This window comes from Sturnus vulgaris, chromosome W (assembly GCF_052056855.1).
Source record: "Sturnus vulgaris isolate bStuVul1 chromosome W, bStuVul1.hap1, whole genome shotgun sequence".
In the NCBI taxonomy this organism is placed as follows: domain Eukaryota; kingdom Metazoa; phylum Chordata; class Aves; order Passeriformes; family Sturnidae; genus Sturnus; species Sturnus vulgaris.
In genome coordinates, this window is record NC_142282.1 from 70,480,976 (window position 1) to 70,499,729 (window position 18,754).

The window sequence follows — 18,754 nt, forward strand, 5'->3', positions numbered from 1 at the left end:
TTTCCAAGTCAATCTCCCCTTATCTCTGAATGTTAGATAGAACAGGGTTAACAGGGATATAGGCAACACTAGCCACAGTATAATGTCATTAGCATTTAAAGCGGATTTGAACCCCTTGAAGACTGGTGGGGTGAACTTCAAAAACCATGTGATGGGTTGGGAGAAGATTTCACCTGCTGCCACTTCCTGACAGTAAGTACCATTATTGAAGTAGCCCCAGAAACACACACTTAGATTGCAATAGCTCTGAATCCATGTGGCCATCTTCCAGAGAAAATTAAAAATCCATGAATTCCTCAACTGATCAACCCACAAAATGAACCGGATAATACCCACAGTAACCTAGGTTATGAAACTCATGTTTAAAAAAGGCCTTGCAAATGGGAGAGATATAGCAGTGACCACATGGAAGCCAATCCAGGGTAAGCTGGACAGCATGGTGTCACCTACCACAAGCTTGGGTAATTCAAGAACTGTTATCCCCTTTTCTACCCCTCTCTCAATGCCCTCAGGGAATGCCTCACATTCCGGGCGCCAAAATCTGTCTGGGTTTGAAAGACAGGTATGGTCTAAGGAAAGGCAAGAGCCCCTTTCCTGCGATGCAGAGTGCAACCCCCCTCCCTTTTAATTATTTCAGGTCCAAATCAGATGCCTTCAGGCAGGCGATGTGGGGATAAGAATAACAGTTCTTTACAGATATCTAACAAGGCAGAAAACAACAACAGCTATAGAAATTGACAACAGAACAGAACAGTATGACTCAGTTCCAGTCCCTTTTGGCCGCAGGCCGTCTCCTTCTGCTCAGTTACCTGTGCTGTGGGAGCAGGTCTGGTCCCGCACAGTTGAAGAGGGCTGGAGTGACAGCGACAGCGGCCCAGGGGTGAGAGGGATGAGGAAAGTGACTCCCCCCTCACGGTGTCGGTCATGGTGCTAGGCAGAGTGTACGGAGGTAGTAGGGTGAGGTGGGAGAGCAGCAGAGCGATGTCCAAAGGCAGGGAGAGTGGATCTCAGCGCTGGGGTGGCAGGGGAGTTGCCAGATAGGAGCACGGGGCGTCGTCTCCCCCCACGGGCCAAACAAGAGAGTTTTCCACTCCTCGTTTCCATCCCCCCTCCCTCCACACACCTCCCTGGGAGAGAACATTACCTAAAGATGTAGCCAATTAGCATAAAAATGGGATAAATTCCACAGAAAGAAAAGGGAAGCATTCAACCCCCAACAATGGAGTACACCACAGCGAAGGTGTGGGGAACTGCACTACCCCAGCTTTTGCCCTGGTGTGCAACGGCTGTGAGCTACTTTTCCAAGCAGCAAGGGCACTGAGAACTGAAAGCGATTGTGAAGGAGCTCTTTGACTGCTCGTGTGCTCTTCGCTGCACTGCGCTCGCAAGCGGCTTCGTTCTTCAGCATCTGTCGTCCGGAGAGAGCTCAACGCCTGGGGTCAGTTTCAGCTCTGCCCAACAGCCTGTCCTAAGTTCTGGGGGCAAGCAGGCCCTGTTGCCTTGGCTCCTAGTGCAAAGTCCCTAGCGAGCTCTCACTCAGTGCAATGCACCCAGAAAGATGCTCTCGCTCGTCTTTCAAGGAGCCATTCTTAACAGCAGAAGCAGCAGAAGCACAAACTGGATGACGAGAAGGGACAATGTAGAACACGTCTCTGTCCTGGCACATTTTCGTGTGAGATATGTCTCTCCAGGTCCTAGGTCCATGCGAAGCTCTATGTACTGTGAGCGCTGCTACTTGCAGCTGAGAAGGACCGTGTTGGTAGCAGCGAATTCGGAGAGTGCTGAGCACGTAGTCAAGGAGCAAGAAGTGCCCCTGCAATGCGGTGCTAATAGCAGCTTCCTGGCGGCGGGGGCGAGCTCCGCCCACAGGACCTTCTCGTCCTGGCAACAAATCTCTATGAAAGGCGTAGGCGAAAAGCTTTCGTTTTCCATTCGAACTGCGAGAGAGGCAGACTGTTGCACGGAGCTCTGAGAACAAAGGAGCACACCCTAGGCGGGCTTGGGCAGAAGCAGCGTTCTCGAGCACTTGGCTGCTGGCACACTGCTGGCTGTGTGGCGCTGCCTCAGCGGCTTCTGGCCGCCGGGTACTGAAAGCGGCGCCAGGCGTGGGGAAGGGGGGTGAACGAAGCCGCACAAGTACCGGGCAGAGGAGCCATCAGGTATTGTCTGTTGTTGGGGGGGGATTCATGTGAACTCTTCCTTTCTTGTACCCTGCCACTAGTATTGTTGCTAAAATTGTTTGTTTTCTCATCCAAGTGACAAAATCAGCATACTTAATGGGGGATGAAGAGGGAGCAGCGACCTCAGAACAGGAGGAAGAAGAAGCAGAGCCTACTGTCCTCCAGAAGAAAAAAACACTACCGGCCAACTTTGCATCATCTGTGAACTTCCTGGGCGTGTACTCTATCCCCTTGTCCAGATCACTGATAAAGATATTAAACAGGACTGGGCCCAAGACTGAGCCTTGGGGACCAGCTGGATGAACTCTATTTCCCACCACTCTGTGGGCCTGGCCATCACCCAGTTTGTCACCCAGCAAACAGCCCACCCATCCAAACCATAAGCAGACAGTTTCCTCAGGAGAATGATGTGAGACTCATTGCAAAAAGGATCAGGGAGATGCCTAGGAAGAGTCTCAGGTGAATCCAGGAGACTATAGTGGAGGACTATTCAGTTTTCCAATCAATTTGCTTTAAAAACTCTACAAAACCATAATAAAAAACCAAACAAACAAACAAACCACCAAGCAAACAAACAAAAAAGGCAGACAAATCAAATACACATAAACCCCAACCAATAATACCCAAAGAGACAAAAAATGCCCCACAAAAAGCCCCCCAAAAAACCCACCAAAAACTGAAAAAAATCCCCAAACCCAACACATAAAAAAAACAGGGTGAAGGTTTTTAGTAACTTTAAAAATAACAAAACAAAACAAAACAAAAAAACCAAGAAAGTCACATTTCTAAAGGTGCTGTCACAGCCTCTTCTCTCAGCAGGGAGGACATCCCGAACTGGAGCAAGTTGGAAGAAAGCAGGACAGGGCAGCACCTGGGCCATTGTCACAGGACGGCCCTGTGGCTGCCCCATTGCCAAAACCTGGACACATAAATCAAACACAGGTATGCACATGTGCTTGGACACAGCAAAAACATATTTGTCTGAAAAGAACACTGGTCCATTTATATCACTGGAAAGAGCATAATGCCTCGTCTCATCTTTCTTTAAAGTCATTAAAAATGTTTCGAAAATATAGGAGTGCAGAAAATGGAAATATCCAAGATCAACATGAGGACCAATAACAAAGATTCCATTTGTTGATTTTCACTTGTTGAGTACCTCAGCCTTCTTCTTGTCTGTTGTCACTAGTCCTGTCTGGCTTATGGGGGTGGAGGGGGGAATAGGGCAGGTGTGATAGGTTTCTTTTCATCTTCCTTTTCCCACTGAAATACCCGTAGGTGCCTTTATTATTCTTATTTTTGGCATGCTTTTCCAAATTCAGCTTCAACTGAGCCTTTGCTATACTGATCCCATCCTCACACACTCATGTGTTACCACTGTATTTTTCCCATGATTTGTCTCCCTGTGTATTGTCTGCATATTACCTACTTGCATCACATCCATTAATTTTCAATAACCTTCTGGCTTTAACTTGTTTTCAAAAAAAACCTTTTTGAACCTTTTCACCTTAGAAATTCACCTGGGAAAACCAAAATCCCCCAAATTCACCCCGAAGTCCTCCCTGGGATGCCCAGCACTCACCTGGCAACTCCCAAAATTCCACAAATTCACCCCAAAATGTCTCCAATCCCCCTCAAAACCCACCCAGATATCCCCAAATCCACGAAATTCACTCCATGACCCAGCTGGGACTCCCAAAAATCACCCAAATTCCCTAGAAAATCCACCTGCATCCCCCCATATTCATCCCAAAATTCTCCGACGACTCCCAAATGCTCACCTGGATACCCCAAAATCGACAGTGTTCACCCCAAAATCCACCTGGCATCCCCAAAACTCACCTGAGAACCCTAAAATTCGCATGTATACCTTAAAATTCACCAAATTCCCCCCAAAATTCCCCTGAGATCCCTAGAATCCCACAAATCTTTCTACCTAGTATTATGGCCATTTAGACGTCTCCTTAAAATCACTCCAAAGAAAAACATTCAAGTGAACAAGTTTTTTCTAAACTGCTGGAAGGTGAAATGAATGAGTAAGAGGATATGTAACATGGTAAAAGGCTGCCTGGAATTTTACGACTGGTATCCAAGATGTCATCTTCTATCTGGAGAGTAAAAAAAATCATTCTCCAAGTAAACTGCTAAGAATGCGGATTATCAAAATTTCTGTTTATTCTGGCACCATAAAGCACCAAATCACATTCTATAATTTATCCCTTTAGAAACAACTGCCCGACTTTTTTAGGTATAGAAAAGATTGGAAGACATTTGGGAGATCATTTCCAGCTATTCCTAAAGTCTGATCTTAAGCAGACTGGGCCATACATCATTCATCGCTATCATATATATTTCAGATAGAAATGATGATAAAAATACAATCTATTTATATTACAAATAATAAACACAAGAATTATGAACACTTCCACATGAAACTCTTACACACCAAACTGTTTCTTTGGAGTGTTCTGTCACACTATGGACCTCTTTCTAAGGTGACATCAGTAGCCTACCACGCAGAAGGCATTGCGGGTGGGAGCCCAGGAAGAACAGACTAATCCCAAGGAGTGATGAAAATATATGTCATCAAATAAAAGAAACGTACATCCACGTGCTCCACTTCTTCTTCAAACCTACATTTTAGTTTCTCAGTCATCTGAAGCATGCTGGAGTGCACAACTTCAGCATCTTCTGCTGTGCAAATGTTCATATCCAACAGGGTCATCCGACGGAAATGAAGAACAAATTATTGACATGCACAGAGGAAATACTATGTGGCTTTCAGAGAGCCTGGCTAAATGTACTGTTTCTTTTCCTGTGGTGGACAGAGATAGATTCAGCCTCCTACATGCCATATTAGATCAGTAAACAATGCCATCTGGTTGGACACAAAGGGAGAAATTGAGGCAGAGGTGGAATTTCTTTCCCAAGATAAGACAGATTTAGCACAAGGGCTGAGGCTCCTTGCATCTTCCACATTCACGTAGGACAGCACTCCCTTCATTACCGGCATTTGTTACAGCTTTTCCACATTTCAAGTACAAATACCAACTTCTGCTGTGAATCCAAACGGATGGCTTACTTTTTGAACAGAGTAAGGCAGAGGTTAAAAAGGAATTCCACTTGTTATCTCAATGTTTGGTGCATCCTCAGACGCATTTTACTCGAATGACACATTGGACCACGGCTATCACAGCCAAAAGCTGTGGCACTCAACTTGCCCATCTGCCCTTTCTCCTGACATTTGCCCTCGACCAACTCATACTGGATGCTCATTTTCTCCACGCACTCCAGATTAGGGCTGTCTGAATGCTATGGAACAGACCACAGTCAAAATTCCCATCTTTCATAGTGCAGTGTGACATGGAAACATGACAGAGGCCACGTGCTGAATCCCAGCACACGGAACAGATCCCAGCAGTGCCTACAGACCTTTGCCTACAGACACCAGACACTCCCAGCCAAAGAAATCAAGACATTTTCATACACAGCTCTTTATCATTATGCTTCAAAGTAGCAAGGTACTTACAATCGCTACCAACTTCTTTGCTACCATACAGGCTACAAACATCCCAACAGGATGTGCTCTGGAGCAAGAGAAGGCAGACACAGAGAGGGAAGGCATGCTGCAAGGACACAGAGAAAGGAAGTATCTCCAATACTTCCCCTCTTCTTCTCATACTTCCCCTCTTCTTCTGCAAGAGTTAAAAAGGAGTATTTTTGTATGACTGAGAAGGGATCCATGTCAAAATTAACTTTTGATTTCCCCCAGATTCATTCTAACCAAGCCAGTTCCTTCTAGATCTCACCATGCACAGGTGTTTGTACTGGCCAAAGGAAAGCCATGCCACAGGCAGCTTCTTTGGCTCTTAGTGCCACCTCCAAGCAACTGAGAAGGTATGTGGGAACACACGGAACAAAGAATAGAGCAAACATGCATTCTCAAAGCAACTGTCTGCCTCATCGTTGCCCGGGAGAAAAGAAAATATTGCTTGAATTCCAGACTGTTCTTAGGATTTCCCGACCTACCTAGACTTTTGTTTCAATTCTCCAGAGTTCTGCACCATTCGCTTCCATCAGATTTGGCACGTGTTGGAGGCAACAAGGTGCTATCAAAGTAGGAAACAAGAGTCAGGTATCCTAAAATACAAACCAGTCAGTATTTCAAATATAAAATTATGAATCCGAATATCCATACTACTGGGCTTTCTTTTATTTACAGCCATCTTGGCAATGAAAATAAACCTGAGATTGTTGTTGTTCAAGGCCAACTGTTTACTGCCCAATAAGGAACTAACTGTCATCTACCTTGTTCCTACATCCACCATAAAAAACCTCCCTGAAAAGATCGTAATGCTTTTCACCCACACAAATGTGTCTTGTGTTCAGGATGGATATTCAAACGTAGCAACGTTAGATTTCTATCCATACCCCTCTCTTAATTTATTACGCAAATAAAATCCCACGCCATGGAGAAAAAATGCCTTGACAAAAGCACCAACTTCTAGCTCTCCACCCATCTTTGCCCATTTCTACTATGTTTCAAGATTTACTTCTGCATTCCTCCATTTTTAGAGCCTGATCGCCACCTATTAAGTGTAGCTGGGGCACTGAAAATCAAGAATGCATTTTTTCCATTCAAAAGAGCTGTACAGAAATAGATGTAGACCCTGCCTCACTGCTAGATTTAGCAATCACACATTGACAGGAAGCAAAGTGCATTTTGTACCCAAGTCCTTCACTAACTCCAGGAACAATTGTTTGCCTTTATGCAACACCGTCTTTTGCCATACCCGATATATTGCAAAACCTTCAGTGTCTGTTCACTGAGTACCATCTGCTCCTTTATCAACTTTTCCATTTCCATATTCACAGTTGGGGGATTCTGTATTTCTTCACTTGCCATAAATTCTCTGCAGGATGGAAAGTAGATATGTAGAATGGAATCACATGTTATATGTGATATCATACGTGATATCACGTAGAAAGAAAAAATGATCAAGTATTACTTTGATAGAAACCAAAAGTGAACACTAGCCACTTTGTGTTGCTCATTGTCCAAAAGAAGAGTGCCACATTTCTGACCTGAAACTCTGAACTACACACTTCTTTTGCATGAGCTTCCAGTCCTTGACTCCCCCTTGCCATTTCAGTTGATGCCATTTTTCTTTCTCAAGCTCTGATTTCATTTGATTCAAGAGTAGCTTGGCAGTTGCCCTCTCATTATCCAGCAGTGCTCTCCTTATATTCTGTGTATTAAAAAATAAAAACAGAAGTAGAAGCAGCATACGACATGCAAAAACAAACAAAAAATTGTCTCTTCTACAGAAAATGAGGGGAGAAAAGAACACAAATGATAACCAATACCCTGCCAAGTAGAAATTTCTTCTATATTTCAGGGATTGATAGGCAGAAAAAATGAATTTCATTCGGGGAAAGGAAGACATTCTAGGAATATTCAGACTGTTATCTTGCCCCAGGTAAAACATTTACCATGGCCTTAGCGTTAATGAGCTTGTTAACATCAGCTGCCAAGAGGAAGGACATTTCCTCCAGTTTCACAGAATACTTGGTCAGTACATCTGCTATCTGTGCAATCAAAGAATACAGAAAAGCAACAACAATGAAAAGTAGAACTCAAATATCAATTTCCCAAGTTAAAACCTACATGAACAAGAAAATTTTTCCATTCAAGTGAATTCGATTTAATTAATTCATTAACTACTTAAGTATTATTCTCACGTTCAAGAATAGAATTCAAAGAATCAACGCTGCTTCTTCTGAGACATTGAAGCCTCAGTAGATCCCAACTTCAAATCGATTAGGACAGCATGAGAGCAATACCTGCTACATATAGTACATGTAAACGACAAAGACATCTAGAACAGCTCTAAAAGATTAACAAACCCATGAACTTTGAAGGAGACGCTAGCAAGAAATGTGGAAATAGGCTTTATCTGCCCAGTGCTTTTCCCAAAAGCTTGGGCACTCCTTGGCGTCAGTGAGAGTCTCTGTCTCATTATTCAGCAGCTGGCTTGGGGTAAAAAAGGATGCATGCAATCACTTCATTCCTGTTCATGACATAAATTTACTGCATCATCACAGAAGCCATTTACTTGGAAATATAGCCTAAAAAATAGGTGTCAGACTGGGTACATATCTAGGTTGCTATGAGCAAAACAAATTTCTTTTGAACGGGAAAGCCATACAATATGCCTGCCATGGCAAATATTACTCTACTAGCCCTGCACTTCAACGGGCAGTGAGCAGTTCATTACACCAAATTTACGTTTGGCAAGGAGACAGTCTATTTATTACAAGCCCCTAGTTCTAGAACCAAGAATTCAGGAGTTGCTCATTCCCAATGAAAATCTGTCCATTTCAGACCTTTGGGGTTTTATGCTTCTGTTCTTTACCTGTCTTGAGTGTGGCTTTCTTGTGAAGCCACTGATGGGTGATTTTCCAACACATTTCTGCTGATGACATGGTAATTGCATGGCATCAGCTGTCATCTCTGAATGTCTCTTTAAAGTATGCTTTTTACTCTTCTTAGAGGACCTTGTCTTCTTCTTTCCTTCACCCAAGAGGTGGGCGAAGTGAGCCTTCAAAGAACCATCATCTCAACAATTAGATTTTTTTCAAACCTACTGAATGGAGAACAGCAACAAAAAAAATTAAAAAAAAACTAGTATGCGAAAAACAGCAGAAGAGAAAGGTAAAATAATGAATCCTACATGCCACATGCATAACTCCATTCAAGGCTATTTTCAAAATGAGAAAAAAAAAAAAAAATCATCTTTTCCTCAAAGAGGAAAAGTGGAGTAACTGGATTGTGTTTCCTTGCTTACAGTTACCAGAAAAGTCAACAGCAGAGTTGGAAACTCCTGAAGCTGGCTAACTACACCTCTAAATGTTTTACTACTGTGTTATGATTCTGTCTTCACTTAATAGAACCTGATATACAACAAAAAGATGGGAGCACATGGAGATGCATTGGAGAGCCTATGCTGGAGGTAACACATTCATTTTTTACTCAAACAAATCCAAATTAGAAATGTTGAAAATGACCTGGGGCCATTTCAACAGCCAGCAAACTGACTAACACAACCAAGCTTTGGCTTTTATTCAATCCTTTGCTTGTTTTACCTGGGCCTTGAAGATCTGTCTGCAGCCTTCCTCTCTGCAAATATATCACAGTCGTCCTATTGAGAAGCCATGGCTCATCACAGCTGCTTGGCGAGGCCTGCTTCCAGAAGAACTGGCAACTACAAGCTGGGAGCCAAGAGATACAACACTTCACTTGGAAAAGGGCCTTCCATGAATCCCAGAATCCCAGAATCGTTTGGACTGGAAGCAGCCTTAGAGATAGATTATCTTCTTGCCTCATCCTGACATGGGCAAGGACACTTTTCCACTAGTCCAGGTTGCTCCATGTCCGCTCCAGCCTGGCCCTGGACACTTCCTGCCATGGGGCTCCCACACAGCCTCTTTGAGCAACATGTGCCAGGCCTCAGCACCCACACAAGGAAGAATTCCTTTCCAATATACCATTTACCCCAGCCCTCTGGCAGTTTGTAGCTATTCCCCCTTGTCCTGCGAGTCCAGACCCTTTTCCAAAGTCCCTCCCCAGCTATCTTGGAGCCCCAGCAGGCACTGCAAGGGGCTCGAAGGTCTCCCTGGAGCCTTCTGTTCTCCACATTGGACACCCTCAGCTCTCCCAGTCTGTCCTAGAGCAGAGGAGATCCAGCTTTCAAAGCAGCTTAGCAGCCTCCTACCCGTGAAACTCGACGCCACCGCTGGCCTTTTCGGCCCTACGGATATCTCTTCCGGTGTCGCTCAGGGTCACTCCCTGCTCTCTCCCCGCCCCCCATGGGGCCATCAGGCGATGCCGCTCAGACGCCACTCCTGCAGCTGTCAGACCAACGGGTGTCAGGCAGCCGCCCCAGCCACATCCACAATCCACGGTGTCCTCTGCGGCTGCTGCAGGTTCTTGGCTGCCCACACACCTGGAAGCAGAACTCTGGAACAGAGGATCATAGCCCCACATTTGTGCTGGTGTTTGCACAAGGCAGGCCAGAATTGCCATGCCCGGGCTTTTCAGTTCAGCACGAGAATGAGAATACACCTGCGCCATGGGGGAGGAATCCTCTAAAGACTCCCTCATACGTGGTCTCTCTACGTTATGCCTAGGAACTTGCCATTCCTGAGGATACACTAACGCCTTTTTTAGCTTGAGGGTAAGAAATGCCATTGTTCTGGTGTGCGGCTAAAGGCGCAGCACAGGCAGGCCAAGCCAAAATTTGGGGCAGTGCCCTTCCTCACACCTTCTCTGTGGTGTACTGAGGCTTTTGCTCTGCCCTAAAATCGGGTTCTTCACCCTTCCTCCGGTCTAGCTCAGGTGTTAGGATGAAGCCTCCAGGGACCTTGCCTCATTCACGTAAATAAGATAACAAAAGGGGCTCTTTTCCCTGATGAAGTGAGGGGGTTTATTTCTCGTGGGTAGCTTGGAAAAGAGGGAGAAAGAGAAAAAGAGAAAAAGAAACAGAGGTCAGGGGGCAAAGATCTTTTCTAGGGTCTGAAAAGGGGGGAGGGGAGAAATTGGATCCCAGCCAGCCCTGTATGGCCAGGAGGGGAGAGGGACCAAGATATAGGGCACAGCAGGGGTCACAGAATGTACCATTTACAATGTATCTAGGAAATGTAACATCTCCCCATTTTTTGTTTAACAAAGTTGAAAGAAGGATATTAGTTTCATTCAAATTATGATTTTGCGCACCACCCTGTGAGTCCCCAGCTTTTGAACAGTCCATTGAACTAATCTTCAAATTAGGGTAGCATGGATGTTAGGAATTTTCGAGGTTAGGTCCATAGAGCAAAGTCCTTCAAATTCCTGGCACTCATGTCCGTGCAGTAGTAGGAGAAAATCTGTAGCAGCACGATTTTGGAGTGTGTGTGCCAGGGTCACCCAGATGTTCTGACGGGGCTGAAGGACGATTCATGCAGCTGCTAAACTGTACAGTGTTAACAGGAAGACAACTTGAATGGGGTTCCTCACAGGACCTAGAGAAGGGAAGGTTTTCTCTAAAAGGAAAGACAAACATTATAAAACCTGTTAAAAGACTCTATCTGCCAGAATGTTCCTTTAGGAGGATTTCTTTTTCTTTTTTCGGGCGGCGTCTTCTTTTCGAAGCCACAGCCACCTGATCCTCGTTCCCCTAAGTTGGAGCAGGATGTTTGGGGACATACGGTTTTACCCACATTTGGGGAATCCACCGAGGGCCTGAGGGAGTGGATACTCACGCATAGCCAGGCCCCCAGGTAACGAGCTCATAGGGACCTTTGATTTCCCAGGTTTCTGGGTCCCTAATCAAAACAGGAGGATGTTAGGATAACTTGAACTGTTTACCACTGTTAAAGTGACGTACCACAGGTGGACTCGTTCTCAAATGAACAATTGAGGAAATAGTAAACATGGCTTTGCAGAGCTTCTGCTGTGGAGACATCCACACAGTTGAACTGCTCTGTTTAGCCGAAACCTGCTTGAGCATCTGATTGGCTCTCTTTACTACACCTTGGCCTGTGGGGGAGTGGGAGGTGCCAGTTTTATGTTCCACTCCCCACTGTTGGACAAATTCCAGGAACTCCTTGGACTTATACACTGCGCCCTGATCAGTTAAGATTTCCTTAGGGATCCCCAATACTGAACAGGCTTGCACTAGGTGTTTTTTGGCATGCCTTGCCCTTTCTCCTGCGTGGGCAGAGGCATAGACTGCGCCTGAATATGTGTCAATGCTAACATGCACATATATGAGGCGACTAAAACTAGGAATGTGTGTGATGTCTGTCTGCCATACCTCACAACTGCCAAGACCTCGGGGATTTACCTCCATGCCCATTGAGGGCATGGTCTGGAGCTTACAGTTGGGACAGGCGGCCACAATGGCTCGAGCTTGACTCCCTGTTATCTGGAACTGACGCATTAGATCTGGTCTATTTTGGCGATACTGCTGGTGGCTCAGCCTTGCCTGTTGGAAGATGTCAGGAAGGCGTGCTTGTTCTGCTGGGGTTGCTTGTTCTGCTGGGGTTGCAAGGGAGTCTGCCTGACAGTTCCCTTCTGCAATATTGCCTGGCAAATCTGTGTGTGATCTCACATGCATCACATAGAATGGGTGTTCTCTATGAGAAATCAAATAAATTAGTTTGGAAAGCAACCTGAAAAGGTGCTCATTCTCGATGTCTCTGAGCACTGCCTGCTCCGCTCTGGACACTACCCCCGCTACATAGGCTGAGTCTGTTACCAAGTTTATTGGCTCTGAGAATTTCTCAAAGGCTCTCACGACTGCTGCCAATTCAGCTACCTGGGGTGATCCTTCCACAAACTCAACATCAACTTCCCAATGCTGAGTCTGAGGATGTCTCCAAGTCATCACCGACTTGTGGGACGCCCCAGATGCATCCGTGATCACTGTGAGAGCTTTGAGTGGTCTCCGACTCCTCTTCTCAGGAGGAATGAGGTGGAATTCCTCATTGAACAGCTTGTGCGATGGGGCATGGACTGATATTTGTCCTCTGTAGCTGTCCAGGGCTAATTGGAGACTGGCATTGCTCTGGAGCAAGTGCTCAAACATCTCTTTAGTCAATCTTTCAGGAGAGCTCCTTCCCTCCTCAGACAGTTTAACAGGGAGGTGAATACATGTGAAGTCACAAACAGCTAGTTCATACAGTCTCATCCTTGCTTTCCGAATGAGCTGAGATATCATTTCTTGTGGCTTAGTGATAGTTTTGGGTCTTTGGTGGGAGAGGAAGACCCACTCTATGATTAAGAGTGACTCTCTCTGCTCCTTGATCCATTGGAATATTAACCCATGTAAGCGAGGCAGTTTCCCTCGTACAATGAATTTGAAAGGCAGCTCGGGCTGGTAACAGTGAGCTTGCCTCTCTCCTAAAGTCTTTTGAACCTTTTTGACTGCAGTCTTTGCCTCTGGGGTCAGTTCCCTGGGAGAAAGCAGCTCTCTCTCCCCATTCAAAAAATTGAAGAGACGTTCGAGGTTCTCATTAGTGAGGCCTAGCCAGGGCCTGATCCAATTCAATGACCCACACAGGGAATGGAGATCTGCTAAGGTTTTTGGATTACAATTAATTTCCAATTTCTGCGGAACAATGGTCCGTGCAGGAATTTCCAAGCCCAGGTACTTCCAAGGTGGCATCCTTTGGACTTTGTCCTCCTGCAATTCAAATCCAGCAGAGGTTAAAACTTTAACCACTAGGTCAAGTGTGTCTTGGAATAGAGAATTATCGGGGGCACACACAAGCACATCATCCATGCAATGAAGGATGATGGCCTCCCCTCTCTGGGCACGCACCTGTGACAGCAATGAGGCCACATGCCACTGGCAGATGGAGGGACTACATTTTAATCCCTGGGGCAAAACCTTCCAGTGGTAGAGCTTCATTGGGGCTTCTCGATTGATGGTAAGAATGGAGGCAGCGAACCGTGGGGCATCCTCTGTGTGTAGGGGAATGTAGAAGAAACAGTCCTTGATGTCTAGAACAGCCAATTGCCAATCTCTGGGATGCATTTTTGGAGAAGGCATTCCAGGTTGGAGAGACCCCATGTCCTCAATTATTTTGTTTATTTCCCGGAGGTCGTGGAGCAGCCTCCACTTGTCTTTCCCTGGTTTCTTTATCACAAAAACTGGGAAATTCCACGCACTTGTGGTCTCCTCTATGTGGCCTTTAGCCAATTGCTCTTCCACAAGCTCCTCAAGCGCCCTGAGCTTTTCCTTACTCATCGGCCACTGTGCTACCCACTTTGGGGTATCATCTAGCCATTTCAACTTTTGGGTAGGGCGCCCCACAGTGGCCGCCCCTAAAAATTCTGAGGAGTCTTAGGAATAATCAATTTTACCCCCCTCTGGGACATGGTGTCTCTCCCCCATAGAGGGCATTTATAGTCTGTAACAAATGGACAGATGCTAGCCAATTTTCCATCCGGCCCCTCAATTTGTACGATGCTTTTTGATATTTTTGCCAATTTGACTCCTCCTACACCCTGGATTCTGCCTGCCACAGGCTGAAGTTCCCAATGTGACGGCCACATCCTTTCGGGTATGATAGTCACATCAGCACCTGTGTCCAGTACCCCCTCCACATGGAGGTGATCTCATCCCCGGGTTAGGTTGCATGCCAGAGAAGGTTTGTCCTCACCCAGGACTTCTGCCCCGTAGACTTCAGGTGATTTTCCATCAACTAGGACCTCTGCTAAAACAGGAATGGCTTGGGCAAGGATTTATCCCTCAACCAGGTAATATGGTGGTAGAGGACATCGTGCCAGGAGAATGAGGCCAGTTATGCTTCCCTTGATGGTCATGGGAGATACCTCAATCTCTAGGGGTGTGTGTGCTGTGTCCCCGACAACAAAGTACTCAGTGTCCAGTTTCATGTGGTTTAACGTCACATCCTGTGTACTGTTAGCTAAGTCCACTGTAATGACTGTCCAATCAGGTGACCTGAAATGAAAACCTTTGGTAGTCACAAGCCTAAAACAGCCTAGTGGCTTCCAAACCTTGTTAATTGAACATTTAATATTTTCATTGCCATGCATCCCCACACCCTCTCTCCCATCCTCCCCCTTTTTGTTTATTAAGAGATAGTCCTTTGCGAGCCGAGCGCGCTATTGTGTTAATGGCGGGTATGCGCTGTAAAGCGAGTTTTTTTGTTTGTTGGTCTTCTTCTGTTTCTGGTTGTGTGGACAGTCTCTGGCGAAGTGTCCTGGCTGCTTGCACTGGAAGCAGATGATGTGCTGCAGTTGCTCTGGTGACATTGGTTGCTTCTTGGCTTCTGGTGGAACAGTTGCCATGGTTTTTGGGTGTGCCAGTCGTGGATTCCTCTCGTGTCCACTGAGCAGTTCTGCTTTCCTGGCGATTCTTCTATCATCTGTGCTAAGCTAGGTGCTGGTTCTAGGGGAAGGCCAAGAATAACCCTACGGCAGGTTTCATTAGCATTCCTCTGAGCCATCTCTTTAATTAATTCAGCTTGTATCCCTGGATCAGACACCTGTCTTTCCACTTGCACACAAAGGCGGTCCACAAACTGTAAGAAATTCTCAGAAGCAAACTGTTTAATGTTAACATAACTGCCTTTAGTATCTACTGTTGGTAATTGATTATAAGCCTTTTCTGCAACATTGCATATTTTATCCAGGACAGACTTGGATAGTACTCTGGTTTGGCTTTCAGGGCAATGCCAATCCTTTTCCCCACATAGGTGTTCATATGTTATGTCATTATTATCAGCATCTTTTGCATCATCTGAGCTTTTTAAAAGCTCTAGTAAAAGCACTTTCAAAGATCTTTTCCACAGGCTTTCCCATAGATCATATTCTGAAGGAGTTAACAGACATCGGAAAAGCTCTTTGATATCATATGGAACCAGTTCGTTTGAGTTAAAGGTGGCTCTCATCATGCCTTTAAAGATTTCACTATTTCTACCAAATTCTCTCTGTACTTTACAAATTTCCTTTTTTATCTTGATAGGACAAAGGTTGATAACTTCTTCTACCATTCCTCTTACCAAGATAAACTACAGGAGCAACTGATGGTATATACTCTTTTTCCTGGTGTTGACTTTCAGGGCTGGGCATCCCCCCCCCCCACCCGGACCGGGGGGCTGCCCACCCCCCCCCCACGGGGACACCATCCGTCCCGGAGGGGCTGTGAGCTGATCCCTCCCCACCCCCACCGGCACTGAACTCAGCAGGGGCTCCACTGCCCTCCCCCACCCGGCAGCAGTTTGGAGGGAAGCAATGTGAAACTGGAGCGGGGGAGGGGTGGTAGGATCCAGGGTTGCAACAGCTGTGGGCAGGGTCGCTGGGTGCTGTGCAGGGGTGGGTCTTGGAGCGGGGAGGGGGCAGTGGAGCCGAGGGCAGGGATGGGTTATGGGAGGGGACAGGCTTAGGGGCAGGGACCGGAGGGTGAAGGGGGTTGCGGGATAAAGGAGGAGACAGGTGGCTGCCACCATATGGGACCTCCCCCCACGGGCTGTATCGCATGGCCAGAGCTATCTGCGACCCCGACACCTTCAGGTGTAGCCACGTGGCCGTTGCCCAGCGGGGAAGGGAACAAGGAGGGAGTGCTGACAATTTTCGAAAAATTATCAGAACCGGGATACCGGGGAGGACCTAGGGACTCAGAGCAGCCACAGCAGTGCTGGGAGCCCTGCACCCCCCAGGGAGACCCGTAGGTCCCCTCCAGGTCCGGGTTATAGGGTTTTCAAGAAAGGGAAGGTGAGTCTGAACCGTTTTGCTGCTGCTGTCTGTTGTTTTCTGTCTGAATTAAAAGTTTCCGAATTTGTAAGAAAATCGGGAGGAATACAGAAGTTGTTTTATCTCCATTTTCCACTTTTAAAGTTAATAAATCCCCTATTTCATCCCAAAATGATATCGAATTTATATTTTGCAATTCAAGGTCAGATTTTTCAACAGACAGCCAGCTGGCAAAATGGTCTAACTTTTTCTTAGATATTAAAACATTTCCTGAACTTAATATCTCCCTGAGTTGGTTTCTTATACTCTTTTGTAAGGCAGATTGCTGTAAGCCCATGATATTTAGCAATTTGTCACTATATCTTCCCCACTACAGTTAAAAACACAGGTAGAGAGTTAGTTGTTAAAACGTGCCAGGTACACTACAGTTTTCAGGCTTTACTGGATGAGGAGCCGATGTTAATTTTGCCGTTTCTGTCGGTAAAACCCACGTGGCGCCCGCCCCGCTATAGGGACCGACCCCCGTGCCGCAAAAACCCACAAAAACCGCAAAAAAACGCAAAAAAACCTCCGTGCCACAGCTTTGAAACCGATCAAAGCTCCCTGCCTGCTACCACTCCTGGGTGACTGCGTCCAGCCCTCACCAGTCAGCACGCCACACCACGTGGTCGTGGGCACACCGAGCCATCGCGCAGGCCGCGCACATGCCCGCTCCGTGTCTCTCCTCGAGAGCGGCGCCACGCCAGCCAAATGCCACTGGGTGAGACCACCACGTGGAGCTCCAGGAACCCACCCGCCGCGAAAGGAGGCTTCCACTCACCTTTTTTTTTCTTGCAGGCAGAGGCGTCTCAGTAACTGTAGTGGGTCTAAGTCCAGAACTGACCTGCCTGGGCTTCTGACAGGCTCCCGGTTCGTGCTTAATGGTCATCGAACTGCACAAAATGCAGGTTAAAGAAATTTAAGCTAGTTGATCAGCTCCAAGGCTTCTTGAATCCTGAAAATAGGAGTCACAGCAGAACGTGGTGTGCTCTGTAGAGACCATTCAAGTTGGGCGCCAACTGAGGCTTTTTCTCAGCCCTAAAATGGGTTTCTTCGCCCTTCCTCTGTTCTAGCTCAGGTGTTAGGGTGATGGCTCCCGGGGCCCTTGCCTCATGGATGTAAATTAGATAACAAAAGAGGCTCTTTTCCCAGATGAAGTTACAGGGTTTATTTCTCATGGGTAGCGAGGAATAGAGGGAGCAAGAGAAAAAGATACAGAGGTCAGGGGGCACAGATCTTTTCTAGGATCTGAAAAGGGGGTCTGGGAGAAATTGGATCCCAGCCAGCCCTGTATGGCCAGAAGGGGAGAGGGACCAAGCTACAGGGCATAGCAGGGGTCACGGAATGTACCATTTACAATGCATCTAGGAAATGAAACAGTCTTTCCTACCTGCTCGATCAGAGGCACATTAGAAGAGCAGTATGGACCTGAGGGGCAGATGCACATACCTTCACACACCTCGCAGTGGGACTGTGGCTAGAGCTGGAGGTTTGATATTCTTCCGGATAATTTGAGCCGTTAAAACAAAGCCAGAGGTAACAGACCAAGTGAAAATACAATGCCAGGTTGCGGAAAGAGAATGTTACCTCTCTGAACACCTACATAAATTCCCCATCATTCTCTTTGTTTAGGAGACCAAGCCAATATCCTTGTAAATGAAAACAAGTGTGAATATTGATTTTTCTTGAATCAAGACTCAGCTTTATGTCCAAGTCAAAGGCCAATAAACCAGATATGCTCCACTGAGCACAGTGCACAACTAACATGGAAGACAGTAATTTGACCTCTTATGTAAGCTGTGTTGGAATGGTTCCCCATCCAAAAGGAAGGATGTCAAATGCTTCTTTGGAAATATTTTAACTTCTGTGCATTTCTTTCTTTGTAATGAACTAATCTCTAACAAGCTAGGACGTGATTGTGCTCAGTAGAAACAGATCAGTGGCAGCATTTACCCTAAAGGTTTTATGAGATTGATCAGGAAGTTCGATTTAGATTTAAAGGCACTGTAGTCAAATTTAATTTTATTTCTCTCCGTACTTGAGTCTCTTAAACAGGGACCTTCAATTGGACAGGAACGGGACACTGAAGCAAATTGTAATGGATGACGTAATGGCTTACCCAGAAGCATTTTGTGGGAATTGATTTCTTCTAGGTATTCATCAGCCAGCATTTGAGTGTGAAGGAAATCTTCAAACAGGTAAAACAAAAATTCCCGTTGGTTTAAAACCTGACTGCTATATTAATTTTTCACATTTGAGAAAATTTTCATGA